This window comes from Coloeus monedula (genome assembly GCF_965178545.1).
Source record: "Coloeus monedula genome assembly, chromosome: 14".
NCBI lineage: Eukaryota > Metazoa > Chordata > Aves > Passeriformes > Corvidae > Coloeus > Coloeus monedula.
This window is the reverse complement of record NC_138794.1, coordinates 6,775,581-6,793,984: the sequence shown is the minus strand read 5'-3', so window position 1 is coordinate 6,793,984 and position 18,404 is coordinate 6,775,581. Positions and strand designations below refer to the sequence as shown.

Below are 18,404 nucleotides of genomic sequence, written 5' to 3'. Positions count from 1 at the left end.
CTGAATCAACGGTGCATATTTTGGAAGCTAATGCCAAGTTCACGTGCAGGGTTTTTAGCAGATAATCTTCTGCACCGTACACAGTGTTGGTTTTTCTGTTCTACTTAGAGAACATGACGTACGGGAATTACCTGCAGCCTTCTCCCAGTACTCTGACCAGCAGCAAGGTCTCTGGAAAGAATTGTCAAGTGTTTTTGGAGTGGTTCTCATGAAATGCCACATGTTAAGCTCAGCGCAGATGCTGCCTTTGCGCACAGGATCATCCAGCCACTACCAGGGCTAGCGGGATACACACGCGTGCAGTAGGAGGAGCCAAGTGGAATTGTTGGGCCACCACGTGTACGCATTTCCAAAGAGCTTCCAACAAAAACGGTAACTGAAGGCAAGTCACCACCACAAGAGATCAGCCCAGCCACACACGGACCACAGACTACATGAGCTCATTTGCTAATGGTGGGTTGCCGTTTCCACTGCTTTTCCGGGGCAAGGCGTGGGAATGCTACGGGAGATGTTCCTCCATCAAACCTACACACCGCACACAGCCATAGGAGAACCGGGAAAGAGGGCGAGGAGCAGGACGAGGTCACGGGCTAGGTTGGTGGGACTCAAGTGGAGCTGCTGTGTTTGTGACAGGTACAGATGTGTAGCAGATCCCAGACAGCTTGTGCTCTGGGCACTAGGAGAGGCATTCACTGCTGGAGTGGGGACGCCAGAACTGCAACAACCAGAAAAGGCCCTACAGCCGGAGCTCAGCACGTGGGAAGGCAGTATCCTAGAATCCTAGAATGGTTTGGGTTGGAAGTGACCTTAAGCACCATCCAGTTCGAACCTCCCTGTCATGGGCAGAGACACCTCCCACTAGCGCAGGTTGTTCAAACCTCCATCCAGCCTGGCCTTGAACTCTTCCAGGCATGAAGCAACCCCCAGATCCCCTTCCGATAAAAACAAACCCACAGCCTAAGGAGCTGCCTGCCGCACCACCATGTTACACACACGCAGCCGCCTCTCCCCCAGCAGTCGAGCAGCCGGGAAGGGGCACAGGCGAGGGCGAAGCCCCCAGGGCGGAGAGCGGGGCTTTCTCCAGCGCTGCTCACGGCGCACGGCAGGCCGGCCGGACCTCAGCCGCAGCCGGAGCTGTCATTGCCGCTCGGCCCCGCACTGCCCGGCCCGGGGCAGCCCCGATCAGCCCCGCACTGCCCGGCCCGGGGCAGCCCCGATCAGCCCCCAGCAGCCCCGCACTGCCCGGCCCGGGGCAGCCCCGATCAGCCCCCAGCAGCCCCGCACTGCCCGGCCCGGGGCGGCCCGGGGCAGCCCCGAGCAGCCCCGCACTGCCCGGCCCTCGGCAGCCCAGAGCAGCCCCGCACTGCCCGGCCCGGGGCGGCCCCGCTGGGGCGGCGCATGCGGAGTGGCCGGGCCAGCCGAGCGGGCGCGGGGCGGGCGCGGCGGCGGCTCAGGTTGCGAGGCGGCAGCCCCCGGCCCTCCTCCCCTCCTTCCTGCCCGCCTCCCCGGGCGGAGAGCACCGGCCCGGCCGCCTCCTCCGCCCCCTCCCCGTCCCCGTCCCTCTCCCTTCCCTCCCGGCCCCGCTGCCAGGGGCGAAGCCGCACGCCGGGCCCCGCGGTGAGTCTGCCCCGCCGGAGTTGGGCGAAGGGGTGGGGGAAAGTTTGGGGAGGCCGGCGGCGGGGGCGGAGGGGTGGGCGCTCCCCGGGGACGGGGGTGTGCGGGAGCCCCCCTCCCCTTCCCGCGCCCTCGCACGCTTCCTCCGCCCTTCCTCCTCCTCCTCCTCGTCCTCGGGGGGGTTTTTCTCCGGGCAACTTCGCGTGGAGCCGTTCCGGGCGGCCCCTGTCCTCCGCGTGGCTTTATTCGTTTTCATTTTACGGCTCTCGGTAGTTTTTCATTTATTTGGTGTTGACTCGCGCGGCTGCTCCCCGCCGCTATTGTCTGCGGGCCGGGGCCGGGCGCGGTCCCCCCGCAGCCGGGCGGGGGTGGCGGCCCCGCTGCCGGGGCGACGCGCGGGGACGAGCCCCGGTGTGCCCGGGGATGTGCCGGGGACACGCATCCGCCTGGCCCCCAGCCTCCCTCCCCACCGGGATTACTAATATCCCGGTCGGAACCCCTCTACAGGCTTGCAGACACAACTTTGTATCTCGGTTTATTGCACAGAAAGTCACCGAGGGTTCGTATCAGGAGTCCCCCGCAACACGCTGGTGTTGGTGTGTGTCATCTATGGGTCTCAGTGGCATTTGGTGTCACTCAGAGGGTCATTGCCGTGGGGCCTGTTTCATGCGTTCACTCTGTTGCTTGAAAAGATAATTATTTTTTGTTCCTTCTCGAGTGCAGACGCTTCTTCTGAAGCTAATGCAGGAGTTTCTGTATGAGGATTGCGAAATGGTAGTTTTTCTTAACCTGTAAGCTGTTGGGGTTTATTAATCCGCCTTCTGTGACTGTGTTGTCCCCGCAAGTCGTATACAGGAGTTGGGATTTGCAGAGTCTGATTTTGCTGACCTCTGGAATTGGTTCTGCTCCAGTGTCCTTTACAGGGCTTCATGTTAGCTGGAGATTGGAGGTGGGAAAAAAACGATTTATAAAAAGTTGTGGTTTTTTTAAGAGTGTGTTGTAGCTATTCTGCTGTGGATGACCAGATAGGGATTTGATAAAGGGATTAGAAATCCTGTACTGCTGTAGGACAGTTGGTCACTGTGGCTCTCTGTAATCTCCGTCAGCCGTAAAACTTTAGGTACTCATGGAGATATGCAATGCAGTAGAAATATGTAAAGCATGTAGCTTCAGAGCTGAGTTTAGACAGTTGGTCTGAGATCCATGGATGTCTTGTATGCTGGGAGTTTTGGCTAATGTAATCTAATTGCTTTTAAAGGGCCCAGCTACATTAATTCTGTTTGTGGTGACTCTCTTGAGTCCCTTGTCTGGTCTGTTTCTCGTGTTTTGCACACCTTTGCTGAGCTATTGTGGAATTGTAAGGGTGAACCAAGTTCCACATGGGTCCTTGAAGGAAAGATACTAATGATTCATTTATTGCGGTGTTAGAGGAGGTGTACTTTTATACATAGATAGCTTAGTAGTGGGAGTAGATTGATGTTAACCTCATAACATCCCTGTCTGTGGATAGAAGCTGCTGTCTGTACTAGAGGGACATTTGCTGTGCTTTCGGACATGGTGACAGTGTTTTGTTTGCACACTTCAGATTGGGTTTATTTTTTGTTTTGGTTTTTTTTTTTTACAAGCCTTATACCAGGGTGAGAGTTCATTAGGCAAGGTGAGGATCATCTGGGCACGTGTTTTCCCTTGTCACGGGTTCAAGCATGTCCCTGTCGTCCGTGTGCATGGGTTGAGCCTCTCTGTCGTCCGTCTGTCCTTGCAGTGCTGCCCAGTGCTGGGCAGACGGGTTAGCCTGGGGCTGTTGCTGGAAGGGCACGGGTGTTGAGTTCTGCCAAGCAGACAGGTTTTGTAGGTAGTCTGAATGACGAGTCCCCCGCAGGTAGTGTGGGTGAGCTGTGCTGCGTGACGGCGTTCCAGCCTGGCTCTCCTGCCCAGCTCCGGCGGCCACAGATGGCCAGCATAGCCCGAGAGGTGAGGACACGACGGGTTCGAAGTAACAGAGTCCAGCCAGGGACTGCAGCCAGAGAGAAAGGCAGGAGCTCGATGTTCCTGATTTACAGCTTCGCTGCATCAAAGGAGGGAAATGCAGTTAAGAACTCAAAGCTGCTCATAGGAACAGAACTCTGCCAGGTACTATCCGATGATGGATGTTTTTAAACACAGTCTGCGTAGCGCAGCTTTGAGACTTGGGCATATGCAGAACTCACTAATCTCTCAGCAGGATATACTAGTGAGTAAGCCGTGTTCTGGTCTAGGGTATGCTCCTGTGCTAAGAGGAGGATTAAGTACTGTTAAAGGAATCTGGTTATTCTATCCAAAGCATGAATTAAGAACAGCAGTCAATAAATTATACTGGAGGAAAAAAACATTGGTAGGTTTACTGGTGGTGTTCGCATGCTCCTGTGTTACAAAAGCAGTGGGGTTCTTTCATATAATTTTCTGCTGGAATAATAAGTTCTAATAAATAACTACTTAACAAAAAAATCATTAGTAGAAGCTGCAGTGTCTGCTGTATCTACTTCTCCACTGTTTCCAGGACACTAGTGTATCAGTTTTCTCTGCCTGGTATTTGGTGGTGATCCACTCACCAATAAAACTGACCTTGAAGCAGCTTGGGAGCTTTTCTGCTTATTACTGTTGTTGGTTATCTCTGCAATCTACTTGAGTGCTATTAAATGCTATTTCTATTGGGGTTCCCCACACAGGCAATAAATAGCCTGAAGTCAGCTAAACCACACAGCTGATTAGTATGGAGGAACTATTTGGTTTTGGCTTTGCTCTACTGGTGGAAGGCACTGCTAAGAAGTTAAAAACTTGAGCAAACGGCTAGGTAGTCTGGGAGGCCATAAAGGCACGATACGCCCTCCCTGTGTGATTGTGGCCCCGTGTTTTACCAGTCTCCTGGAAAGGGAGTTGGCTGTTGGCGTGGTTTCCAGCTGGAGGATAACTCCTATTTGCTGGCACATGAGAGGCTGGATGTGGAAAGCTGGGGAGGAAAACACCTTGCAGCCTGCACCTTGTGATTACTGGGTGCTGCTCAGTGCCAAGTGTTCATGTGCTTGCTTGCATTGATCACCTGTAGGACAGATAAAGGTAATGACTGACGTTCTGAAGCAGCTGATAGCTCTGGTGTAAATAGAGTCCTTCTTTGCTGCCCTGGGCTTTGCCACAGGGGATATAATCCAGTTGGGAGCCTGGTTTAGGGCTGGCATGTACCACCTGGTCAGTCACGTCCACGAAGTCTTGCACCTTCTCTAAATCAAAACTTGTTTTTAGGATGTTGGATATAATGCAATTTTTATGAATAGCTTAGTCATGCTTCCCTTTTTTTTTCTCTTCTAAAACAGCTGTCAACAATCTCACTGTGAGGAGGGAATCGGCCACTCCTTGTACTTACTGAATAGTCAGACACTTCAGCCTGGCATTGCACTTCTTTGTGACTTTTGGAAACAAAGCCGTGGATGTGGCACAATGGCTTCTTTTTATTTATTTATTTATCAAGCCTGCCTTTTTCCCTTTGCGAATGACCTTTATGCAAATCTAGAAGGCAAAGCCCATCACCGGGAGTTAGCTGGTTAGTTACTTCGGTTAGTGATAAGAAAATATGATGGCAGTGCTCCAGGAAAAGCAGCTATGCTGGGAACTTGTTGCTGCAGTGAAGCTATACAGATCATTTTCAGAACAATATACCTCTATATATTTATGGTGCTTGGTCAGGGAAACAGGGTGACTGCTCTCGTAATGTCTGCATGACATATAAACTGCGACGCCACAAGTCCTGTAAAGACTTTATTGTCCTTCTCGAGGTGGCTGGTGGAGACATGCAGTAGGTGAAAGTTTCAGTGTCGTCCTAAACTTGAACTGCAATTTTGTTCTCTCATGTCTTCTGTGTGTTGGTATAGGCATAAGCAGCTTCTTCCAGTTCCCCAGCTGGGCCATACCGGGGCTTTTGGGTCTGTTCAGCAAACCAGATTGGGAAATGGATCCCAGTTAAGAATGCATTATTGTTTTTAGTCTATACAGTTCATAACTTGTATCAATTAAGAAAAACTTCATTCTTTACCTGCATCAGTTACCTGACTCATGTTTCCTTTGTGTTACCACAAGCAGCTGCTGTGGCAGAGGGTTGGATGCTTCCACCAGGAGAAACCTAAACTCTTGCAAGTTCTTTTCCAATTGCAAAGAGGACATTTGACTGTGGTGCCTATCCCTGTTTTATGGCATGTGAAGATGACATGGGAGATAGATGTTTCTGAGATAAGCCAGTGAGTTAAAAGTCAAAGTGTTTAATTTTTAATTTCTGTAAGACAGCAGTTATTTCTGTCAAGAGTGAAGATAAATCTTTTCTGCAAAATAAGTTCTGCCATTTTAATACTATTTTTTAAAGTTTTCTTTATAACCATTTTAGGTAGGCTGCTCGGTTGTTGAGGAACAGGGGAAGAAAGTGCAATCACAAGTATTAAGTAGTCAACAGTTCTTAAAAAGTATGCAGTGTGATACCTTGGAAAAAGTAAGCTTTAGTTCTCTTGTAGCTGTAATGGATCACATGTTGTGACATGGTCAGGCAGTCTAACAAGACTATTTTACATATATTGAAAAGAAACCTAAAAATCTGATGCTGAAGAGTTTATTGGATGATTTGTAATATGGGTGAAAAAAAAGTTAATTCTTTGTTGGCATAGCAGTGTAGTTCTTACAGTCCAAATGCCTAGATATTTAATCTAGGGTTGGAGAAAACATAAGGCAAAATGACCCCTCAAACTGCTATCAGCACCTTCTACAGCACTTGTGTTGAGGGCTTGAAATACAGTATATTCCAATCATGTTTTGGGTATGAGGTTGGGTTTGGTGCCTCTGGGTGTGGTCTTCTGGTGGTGTGGGCCTTAGGGACTTCTGTGGTTGGTGGAGGACCTTGACTGTGGCCTTGGCTGCAGCATCCACAATGGTGCTTCTTCACCAGTGAACTTGTAATTCTGTACCACAGGTTGTCTTGACAAAGATGATTCTCCTGGACCGCTTGTATTTTTCTTGAATCTCTTTCCCCTTCCCAATTCACTTTTATATTTCTTTAAGATGATCCAGTCTCTTCAGTGAAATTTTTGGTTTTTTTAAATTTCTGTGATTCCATAAGCTGTTCATAATAAATAATTTTCCCATTTGGCTACTCTTGTCTTTCCAAAACTGGTTGTAGTTTTTTGTTCAGTCAATATGACAACTGAACTGTCATAGTTTTCTTGTAGGTTTGATCCTTTCAGGAGGACACCTTTTGATTTCCTTGAAAATCATGGGGTGGAGGCTGATTACTCATTGGCTCCTGTGGAGCTGCTATTCTTAGATACTATTCAAAATGTATGAGCTCAGGTAGTTGCAAGTGATCCATTGCATCTTTGTTTCAAGCGCTTGTGAAATTTTCTAGTAGACTGTGCAAAATTTTCCACGGCAGCTTCTGACTGCTCCTGGTCTCTTTTTGTATTTTTTTGACTACTTTCAGGTGGCTGATCTAACTTTCCCTTTAGTCTTGTTGCTGAACTGTTTTTACCTTAATGTTACATTTGCAAAATACATGGTGAGAGATCTCCCCAAATTGTTTTTTAATGTGAGATGTTATTTCCAGTGTGACAGCACTGCTGAGATTAGCCTGATCCAGAGTAAAAGGAAGGCTTTAAGGATTTTCTTCTGTAGCAGCTACTTCAGGCTTTATTTCTGAGTGCAAGGGGGGAAAAAAACCCCAATGAATTACTTAAATACAGGGCTGAATTTTGATGAGACTTTTTCACTATGAGCATGATTTAAAGTGGTCTTAAAGGTCATTTGATGCTGATGATCAAAACTTTGTCTGGAGAGAAAGTGCCTGATGTGTCATGTTTGAGTCCTCTGTGCTTTTTATCACCCATGACTAATGCAAACTGGAGCAGCAAGTTATGTTAAAATCTCTGACATATTTGTATCTTCACCTAAACCGTATCTGAGGTTTCTGGCAAAGTTACTTGGGAAAGTAAATCTTTTTCCCAGTGTGCCTCTGCCCTCAGTGGTGTAACTGTTCTGTAAGTCTGAATGCTGCACTTAGTAAAACCATTACAAACAAAGGTTTTGGCATGGAGCATAAACTGGACTGTCTTCAGACTCAAACTACTGACTCACCCATTCTTTTCCCATGGATTAACACACCTGGCATGTGTCACGCATGGATGCTGGCCGACTCGTCGTGTTCTTGCAGGTATCCCTGTTTTCAGCGTAGGGAAGACCAAAGTGGGAGTGTGAAGGTGCACAGCGACCTCCTGCAGTTAAAAACCTCCTGCTGGAAGTTGATGCTGAGGATGGGTTTGTCCAAAGGCTTCTTTTGCCGTTTTCTTGATGTCACCGTGCTCCTGCTACTTTTTAGGGATGCACAGAGTGGTTGCTTGTGCGAAGTCTCTCCCTTCAGGGCAACAGTACAGAAAGCTGTGCTGCGTCGGGCTGTGGGTTGTCTGGCTTAGTTTCCTGCCCTGTGGTGTTGGTTGTGGGTTCTTGGGGAGGTGTGAGAGCAAGAAAAGTCCACACTAGTGGGCACAGTGGCATTCAATACCAGGATGTGTGGCTATCAACAGCCGGCCAAATCCTAAATTTTACTATCAATAGGAAGAGGGAAAATAAGGGCTGGTGAGGGGTGAGATTGCTGAAGGGAATGTGTCTTGGTTGCTTTGCACTCACTGTTTTCCATCCTGAGTTTCCTCTGGGATGCTGAAGCTTTTGGTCCCATAATAGCGGTGGGACAATGAATGCTTGGATGGAGGAAGCAGGTGTTAAAGGAAGGGGGGGAAGTGATTTATTTTGGGGGGAAGGGGAGGACAGGATGACCATATTTGACCCTTATACAGAGTAATTTCTTTTGGCTCATGAGCTTGTGCACGGCATGCTTCCTAATTGCTGAGCCCACAAGTAAGATGGCAGCAAAACTGGGACTTGCTTTTTTTAAGTTAATACCACTTAGTGAGTCAGCCAAGGAGTGAGGCTTACGTGATGTACCTCTGGTGTTACGTGATGAGTTCTGTTGTTTTGTTCCCTGTTACCATAAATCTTTCACTGCAGCAGCAAGGCTGCGGTGCTGACGGCACTGGACATCTTCGAGTCTGCACTTTGTACTTGGGAGTGCTGGTTTTTAATTGTTTAAAACCAAACTGGAGATGATTGAGTTTACATGTGGCCTAGATTAGAACAGTTTCTGTAGTCTGATCTGAAGGGCTTTGAGTTGGTGCAGAGGGTGATTCTCAGATGAAGTATAACAGGGCTGCTTCACGTGCTGTGTAGCAGATGTGTTTGCATCCGTAGCCCAAAGACTTCCCATCCTGGGAGTAATGACAGCACTCCATTTCAGTGGGGTTTTCAGCCTGTGCAGGAACCTCTCTCGAACATGGGAGTCAGTTTTTCCATCAGTGAGTGTTTTGCAGCCACTCCACCCATTTTTATGATGAGTGATCATCGTCTAAGAGCACAGTGGAGCACAAGAGGTGGTGAGCAAACCTTTTGTTGCATTAAATGTAAATGTTTATAGTTTCTCTTCTCCTAGCAGCTGCAGAAAAAGTAGGTTGTCTCAGCTGGGTAGAGAAATAAAGACTAAACCCCTTTTATATGTACTGTCATAAAAGGAGGCCTTGTGTAATAAACATTCATTTCACAAGGTCCGGGTGTCTCTTTACACTTTTGTGTGATTCAAGGCAAAATGTTGCTGCAGGTTTTTCTCTATTGTAGTGCAGATGCCAGCAGGAAAATACATACACATTTGACCTCAGACCCATTGTGGGAGGATGCTGGGGGTTATGTTGGTACCCACTGTGTGGCTGCGTTTGTGTGCTGGTGGCTCCTGCTGAGTTGAGCAAAGTTTGTGCAGTGGGAGTTTGGGAGTCTCCAAAATTTGGAGCTGCTTTTCCACCCCGGCCAGAGCTACTAATTAATTTTGGCTGAGTATTTTGGTTATGTACCCTGAAGAGGGGTGTGTGTAGCATGGAGGCTGAGATTTGAGCACATAACTAGCATAAAATACTTTTAACTAGCTTATAAAAGTATTTTCTTGAGTGGGTGCCTTTCTTGTCTCTCTGTAAGATGCTGATGGGAGTGGGGTGATGGGAGCAGATTTCTTGGGAGCTGTTCCACAGTTAAAAGAGCTTTGGTCCCTGTTTTCATGAGCAGTGTATTAAGCCAGGAAAAGACCTAGACCATTGCGTTAAGAGCTTACAAGTTCAAACTGTGGATAATAAATATGTTTGCATGGATGTTAAGAGGATTAATTGTTTGTGAAGTGCACTGAAAGCGGGAGAATTAAAGAAGTACTTAAGTGGTAACTGGCTTCGTGTCACGTAGGTCTCATAAATTTGTTTCTCCCTCCTTCCAGTCAGTTTCAAGTTGTGTTTCTTGATCGGTGTGAAATTTACCTGTCGGTCCCACACGTTTTCCTGTGTTCTGGGAATTTTGCAATTTACCTATGGGCAATAAGGTTGTAAAATGTTGTCTTTTCAGATGGCATTTCTGAAGGAGGAGTGCTCTGCTGCATGTGATGTGTTTCCTTCTGCAGCTGGTATTGGCTCTACTTAAACCGTGGGGTTTAGTGCTTAGACCTCCCTGGTTTTTCCTTTATCAGATTAGCTAGGATTTTGGCAGGACTTTGTGCTACTTTTTCTTAGCCAATCAACTTGCATGTGAGTGTTCAGTAACTTTCTTGCTTTATAATCTCAAAGTTCAGAAGTCATCGGGTTCTTTGAGACTAATAAGAGATCCTATCCCAGCAACAACTTACGGAGGGTGGAGAAAAGGAAAACACTTGAATATGTGGAGAGCAAGTTTTGAAATGAAAATTCAGAACTACTTGAGGAATATGGAGGACCTGTGGCAAAGAAAGTGCTTGAAAATGTATACATCTTCCTGAAGCTACAAAACACGAGTGTGCTTTTTACCCTTTCTTTGCTGGATTATTTGCAGGACCCATCCCCTCTGTGATGTCAGTTAATACTATGATATGGCAGATAAATGGCAGTCAAACAGTTACTGTACAATTGCATTATATAAAAAGATCAAACATTAAGATAAAATGTATCAAGTGAGTATAAATTTATCAAGCTTTTTAATACTCTGCTTAGAGGGGTCTTAATTCCCCCCACCCCCCCCACGAATGAATTGTAAAAAATCTTTGCCAATTTTTACTAAAAATCTAGTCCGATCAATGCTACTGATACTGATTAAGAAATAATACTACCATTTGCATAAATACCTGTGTGTATTTATGCCTTGGGATTGTGATATTTCAGTGCCAAAAGAAACTTAGCCATTTTGGAGGAAACATGCTCTAAGTCTTGTTAGATTTTTTCTTTGGGTAAGTACATAATTTGGTGTTTGCAGTGAAGGAAATACATTGTTTTCTTTGCAGGTTTGTTTTTTTTTTTTTTTTTTTTTTTTGGTTATTAGATAAGTCTGAGTTTGAGCCGCTGAATACCTTGGGAAAGAAGGAGACTTGGCTTAGCATTTGATGGAAGTTGGACTGAGGAGCAGGAGCAGTGTGGTTGAGTTAACAAGGCTGTGATGCTGGGCAGAGCAGCATTTTAAATTCCCACACAAGAGATGTTCAACTCCGTCTGCTTGAGACCTTGTTGCTTCTGGCTGGGTGGAAAAAAAAAAAAATGCCCACGATGGAGAGGAGAGAAAGAACTGTTGGGATGCTGCTAGATGAAAGCCTAGCGTCAGTGGGGAATTTGGGAATATGCCCGAGGCGGTGTCAAGCTCTGGGAGTGTGCCTTCCAGCCAGGGAGAGTTGCAGGGTGGCAGTGGCAGGGACCACCCTGCACGCTGGGAACTAGTTGTCACCTCTGCTTCATGCTCAGCTTCGAGCTGTCCCTTGTTGAAGAGCAGCCTTTGGGGTGTGCACTGGGCACTCAGCAGCGTCCTGTGATGAGACAGGAGTAATCCTGTTTTTGGCCTTCTCTGTGACTTTACCAAACTTGAATTCACTGCTCAGTGCAGGATGCTGAACCCCTGGTGCTTGATGTGCCAGGTCCTGGGTGTAGCTGCCTTGATCAATGTCCTTGTCCTGCCAAGGAGCAGAAGCAGGATCAGAACAGACACTGATCTCTGCCTCTTCAAATTATCTGTGTTAACTCCCTGATGTCTCTTATTCAGAAAATAAATTTTGTCTTGTACATTTAACCCAGAAAAGTGCTTATATATCCAGCAGCCAGGAAATTGAATGAGTCCTGATCTATTCTTAATTTCTTGTGTTTCCTGTGGTTTTATTGTTTGTGTTACCAGCCCTAATATTTACATACTTTTGAATGAGCTTTTCTTTTTTTGGAAGATACTTCTTTGTTTGTAGGCCTTGCAAAACAGGTTCTTCCATTTTTTTTTTTTTTGAATAACCAAACAACTTACTTTCTCAAAGGAGTAGGAGGAAAAAAAAAGGAAGATTATAGGAATCACCAAAGGGAGATATCTAAGAATAGATTTTTTTTTTTTTTTTTTGGTTGATGATATGCTAAGACTCATTCTAAACTTGCATATATCCTTCCAAATGTCCTTGGGCTCTTTTGAGAGCTTTGTAAAACTTCTTGCATATGAAATTAAGTGCTTGTGGGTGCTTTATCTGCATAGCAGATGCGTTTACAGTTGGCATTTTAAATGCAAAGGTGCTTCCATGAAAAGTGCTTGTAAGAACAAAGCTGTAGTTCCCACTGAAACCCCAAAGACATAGGAAGACAAGTCGGTGGAGTCTGCTCCATTAATGTTTGAAAGTAGTGCTGGTGAGTGTTCATCTGTGCATCTCTGGAAGCCGATGTAGTCCTTTTTTTTTTTTTTTTTTTTTTTCTGCAAAGTAAGGAAGATTTCACAGTTACATTCCATGCCTTTTTTCTGGATAGGGAGGACTGATAGAGCTGATGTTCTTCAGGAGGTCTGTCCCTTGGTACATAAGCTGGCTGCCTTTTCTATGGATGTTTGCTTTCCTTTAGTAATTCTTTAGGAACTAATTTGAAATTGTCAATTTTTAAAAAACAAAGTGTTTTCCGTAGAATTGTGATCAGCCTTTATTTGCAGGTATTACTGTTCTGTGTTGAATTTCCAGCTAATCTTCAACCATTGATTTCTTTCAAAAAATAAGACAGAACTTCAGGACTTTTTCTTTCAAATCTCTTCTGCCTGCCATGGAATAAAACCTATTTGCACGTTGATGAATAGTGGCTGGGAAGCCTGTCTGGTTCTGCAACAGGACCCATAAATAGCATTAGTGTCTGGTTTACTTTGGGAAGGAAGGTGTCCCGTTGTGGCAGTGGCAGGAGAGGAGCCTTGCACTCACTCCCAGTAAAGTTGTCCTGTCTGGGCAGTGTTCACCAGCACGAAGCTTTGAGAAACATGATACAGTGTCTCTGCTGAGATCCAGAACCCCTTTGAAAGCTCAGGAAAGTACTGACATAGAAATGGGTAATACTGGTCTTTTTATTTTCTCTATCTCTCTGCTGTGGGCTCAGAGAGGACTTGGAGGATCATAATATGGTGTGAAAAAATGTTCCCCTCATCATCCTTCCTATCTCTGGCTGCAGGGAGCACCTTGGGACATGCAGAGCACACTGTTGCATGTGGTCCGTGTCTTAACGCTTTAGTGTGTTCGGGTGGATGGGGCAGCACTTGGAGTAGCTGTTCCAGTTGCCAAACTGGATCTGGCAGCTCATTATCAAACCTGTTGGGTCTCAGGACTGAGGTTTGGATGAATGCCTCTGAAATGCACCCTTCCACCAAGGGTATTTTCAGGTTTGGTCTTCGGAACATTTGGTTTGTGGCACAGTTGCTGAAGGAGAAACTGTCCTCTGTGCTAGATCAAAAGTCAGTTTATTCTGGAAAATGGAAAGAAAATGTCCAGGTGGTTCAGGGGTGGCACAGTTAACCATCTCTGATACCCCAGAAGCAATCGTGTGTGCAAAAGGGCAATGGCTGGTAATTCTCTCAAAGTGGATGGGGCTTGGCATGCTTGTGTCCTGTTTGGATGGCAGTGGGCAAAATGAAACCAGGCAAAGTTTCAGAACTGGGATAAAAAAACCCCAATTTTTCTCCCCTTTAACGAAGGCGATGGTAAAACACTCCCTTGCTGCGTGGTATTTTCCTTTCCTAAACTGCTTGTGGCATGGTTATTGCTGGATGTTGTGAAATGTAAATAACACCAAGGTAGTGAACTCGGCATTCCCTGCTCCTTGGCAGCGTTGGTGAATGGAAACATCTGTCCAGGGCCTCTCCGGTTCCCTTTCCTCACACAGCTCCTGCTTCGAGCACAGTGCGGGGCTGAACGTGCTGCAAAGTCCTGCAAGCCCTCTGCTTAACTTTTCTGTGTCTGCACCACACAAAATGGAGGAAAATCTAGAGGGTAAAGGGAGTGATGAATTTTTTTCCCGTAGATATTTTAGTGCAAGTCATTCAGATTCCTGGTGTTGTGATGCCAGCCTGCGAATGGAACAGACCTGAGCTCGTGCTCTTGGCACAGTCCAGCTGTTCTGGTGTGTGCATCTCTTGCATTTCACTCTCAAATCACTCACTTGCCAAATGCTTAACTATTCCCTGTCTCTCCCATTCAGATTATACAAATAGGCTGTGGCAGGGTGTAAGCTTCACTGAAAAGGATGTGTTGGTTTGCAGGCCTGGGGATGGGTGATAGGGGTTGAACTATTCTGTTACCTCTTAGAAAGGAGTGGGAGCCAAGGGGACAACACAGAACTGCAGCAGCAAGTGCAGAAGGAGGGTGGGAAACCACCTTGGTAATGCACTTGGAGTTTCCTCTGAGCTTGGGTGGGAGATCTTAGTAGCTTTTTACTTACTGGGCATAAAAAAAACCCAAACAAAACCAAAACCAAACAAAACCCCGAAACCTAAGTAACCATGCAAATAATGCAGGAAATACATAGTGAATGTTTCATGATTGGGAGAGATAGTAACTGGGGCTTCAGAGCTTTAGGTTGGCTACAGGATGTAAATACTGCTTGTGTTGGTGCAGGTGGGTGTTGTGTACCAGCTTCATTGACAGTTTGGGCTGTAAAACTGACTTTGTGATCTTCAGACAGTGCTTTGAAGTTGTTTTCATTTCAGCTAGAGAAATTGTTACGCATTTTGTCCTGTTGGTGGAACTTGAAATTGAGATGTTGTCCTTACAAGGTGTTTTCATGGTGGTTTTAATTGTTTTATTTTTATTTTTTTTATTTTTTAATCATAAATTGGGAAAATGGATGGGAGAAGGAATGGGATGATCTTGTTCCTTTTTAAAGGTAGGAATACCAACTATTTTTCTCTCCTCTCTCACCCCTTGTGTGTGTAGTGAAAAAGAAGTGTCAGTTTTTAAACAGATCAAACCTCTTTCTAGCACATGACGTTGGTTTAAAGTGAGGCTGCATGGCTGGGTTTTGATGGGTTAGGGATATATATTAGGTGAATTAATACAGCCATCTGAGATGCATTTATGAAAACTCTTTTTTTTTTTTTAAGCTTTCAGTGTTTTTTTTCCTTTGCTGTCAATATGTAAAGAAATACTTCTTTAAGGGAAGCCTTAACTGTGCTAGCCAGGGACTAATTCTGCATGCTGTATATCCCGTTCTGAAAAAAGTGGCTTATTCTTAACATAAATTACATACTCAGAATAAAGTAAGATTAAAATTACAGTGAAGGCAGGCTAATATGGGTTTTACTCTGCTGAGGAGTTTGACTTACAGCTTGCGTTGGAGCCTGAAGTTGATTTTGAGCTGCCAATTCAGCTGAAGTGTAAAATGCCTCCCAGTCTCAACTGGAGTAAGCTAATGCAGAGTTTTAATGGAATTACATTTTTTCCCCCTCCTTTACATTGGACAGATTTATAAAGAATTACTCTTATGATTTTATTTTCCCCTTTGAGTAGTTCCAAAAGCTAATACAAAGCATCATTGCATAATGGAGGGGTGGACAGCAGAATGCTTCTGAGATCTCCAGTGTCACTTCAGGATTTTCAGCTCTGTAAATAATTGCTCAAGGCAAAGGTACACTAATATTATTTGATGAACAGGAAGTCTACAAATAGCCATGGTAGTTTGCCATAATTACCTTTGCAGTGGTGCAGGTGTTGAGCCTTACCCATAACCAGGAAAACCACTGCTTCAAATAGATGGATTTGTAAGAACATGTGGGTGAGGAGATGGGATGTAGGTTTGAAGGAAAGTACATCAGCAAATTTGAATTTAAAGGTTTAAAAATTTTTTAAGAAGTTTCAGGAGGTGTTGCTGATGGCACTGCTACAATGGCTTGGCTTTGTAACAGCAAAACAAAACCATCCAAACCCCCATTTCTTCAGAAATGGCAAGATAGCCTTAGATTTTTATTTGTTTTTAAGGGATTATGGTTGTCTTTGGTTGATGTGCTGCTGGTTCTGCTCAGGGCTCAGTGGTATTTGTTACTGTGGTAGTTTCGGCTCATGCTTCTTACACCCAAATCTTTCCTTAACTCATGTGATGCAAAAATCCTTTTCTTGGTTGTGTTGGTGACCAGAGCAGCTAAGTGTGAATCTTGAGCAGCTGGTTAGGTGACACTCCACGTCTCCTCCAGACAGTGAGAGTATTCAAGCACTTCATTAATACTTAACTTGAGCTGTCTCAATGAGATGGCTGAAGGAAATGAAATGCTGTCATTAAAATAATGCTGCCAGAAACGCCTGAAATTGACTATACTGGGAGACTGACTCATCCTGCCCTTGCTCTGGGAACATGGCTGGATGTGTTGGGATGGTATCCTGCTTTTTTTTCCATAACTTCATGACCTCGAATCACCAGCCCGTGAGTTTACTTGGGAACAGACTGATGAAGGAGAGAAGATGATATGCAAATGGGAAGGTTTCTGTGGGTGATTCTCATAGCTGAAATTGTCTGGGAGTAGTTATTTTGAGAGGAAATCTTGGCTCATGTTCATTGAGCTGAACTACCAAGAGCAGCCTGCGAGGTGGAAGAAAAAGGGATGGGGAGAAAGGAAGCAGGTGGTGAGAGGATGTGTGTACCAGAGGAGTGAAGCACCACTCATGTTATCTCTTCCAAACCCTCTATTTTTCCTCCCTCTAGAGATGGCCATTATTTCAAGTGAGCCCTGAGGTTTGGAAAAAGAGGTTTGGTATGCGTGTGAACAGCAAGTATTGAGAAAATTGTTGTGCTGTGTGTAAATTTAGCATGGAAGTTTATAACTGAGATGCACGGTGATGTCTTCACTCAAGTTTGGCTGTGAAGCTTTGGTGGGCATACCAAAGTACTACTTGTGAGCCCAAATGGGCTGGTATAAGAGTAAATAAATACTTGTAAAAGATTGCCTTTATCTTGCTTGGTACTGTTCCTGAGTGTTTCTCTCAACTTTGGATGTTCTTGAAGAAATTGCTCTTTCTTAGCTTAAAAAGCAGCACTTAAGATATTTAGACAGAAGTGGTGCTGCCTCTCCAGAAAGGAATATTTGTATAAATGTTTAAAGTGTCCAGTTAATCTGGCAGGATTGTGACCGAGGCACGATACCGTGGCTGTGTTCATTTACACTGTAATTATGAATGGTTTGTGCTGTGAGACAGTGTGATGGCTTCAGCGCTGCCTTTTTGTTATAAATACAGCGTCTCTGGGCTGTATTGTTTAAAGACTCCTTTGGAAGCCTGATTTAATAGTGGAGCTGAGTGAATAATTCAAAACCTTTTTATCAAGTACTTGTTTAAATTCTTAAATGAGCTCACCATAACCTTTTTATGTACCCCTCCTGCGTGTGTCATACAAATATTAGAATAATTGAGTTTTACTAGTGCAAATGTTTCTGTGAAGCAAATTTTTAGAGCTTGATGTATGACTGTTTATGGAAAGGGGAATGTTAAAATCTCACACACCAGTGCCTATGCCAGAAACTTGTGCTGGCTTACTTAGGAAAAGGGTTGGGGGGGTGGGACCCTTGGCTTTGTTGGAGCAATCCTAACTGAGCTGGTTTGTCAGATTGACTTGTTTGCACTTTCAAAACTGAACACATGTATTTAAAGGAATTTCAGCTATATCTCTCTTACAGGCCATTCTACAAACAGTAGCAGTACTTAGTTTAAAATATTTGCTTTTTTTCAGATAAGTACTATTTCTGACTCTTTCCTTTTCTCCCCCTTACATGAGATGAAGCAGCACATTCAAAATGCGTCTGCTTAGCATCACTGAGCAGCTTAACAAAGGGATGCAGACGAGAGACAATCCATAGTTACCTTCCAGGTTTCATCATCCCTTGGCTTGAAGTCCAGTCCAGGCTGGAGGAGAGCCTTGCAGATAGGTAATTTGAGTGGATTTAGCGTGCCTACTCACATGTATTAATGTGCAGACTTGCTGGTGAAAGCTCATTAGTGTTAAGTCACTTCTGAGTACTGATGGTCTTTAAAAGGCAAATGAAAGCCTTGCAACCAGGATGTCTGCGGAATTGGCATCCGTTTGTCTTCTGCTGCTGAAGAAAAACATAAGACTTAAAAATTGAAAGCCAGCTCAAGAAGCAGGAGTTGAGGATTAGGCAGGGAACTGGGAGATGCTGTTTTCTCAGTGGAGAATTGTTGCTTAATTGGCTACAAGAATTTAGTCAAGGCTGTTTGCAGACAAACCTTCTCCTGTGCATGCTCTGGCAGTCCTCTAACCTTCCTGGCACTGCTGAGTATGTGCTTGGAGATGAGATGGAAAATCCTTACTCTTTCAGTGCATCATGGGTTTGCAAAGCCTGATTTGCATGTACAGGGTTTGCTCTCTGAATTTTGGATTTCTTTGCTGTTTTTCTCTCTGAATTCCGCT

The 18,404-nt window shown here is 45.1% G+C and overlaps 1 protein-coding gene across 1 annotated transcript in view; it reads left to right on the top strand.

Annotated features, from left to right (window-relative positions):
- Positions 1–1,486: 1,486 nt before the first annotated feature.
- AKAP13 (A-kinase anchoring protein 13) overlaps positions 1,487–18,404 on the top strand; it is a 200,941-nt gene continuing 184,023 nt past the window's right edge. The window contains exon 1 of the mRNA XM_082291019.1: positions 1,487–1,617. The gene's annotated coding sequence lies outside the window, so the exon portion shown is untranslated. The remainder of the gene's footprint in view (positions 1,618–18,404) is intronic.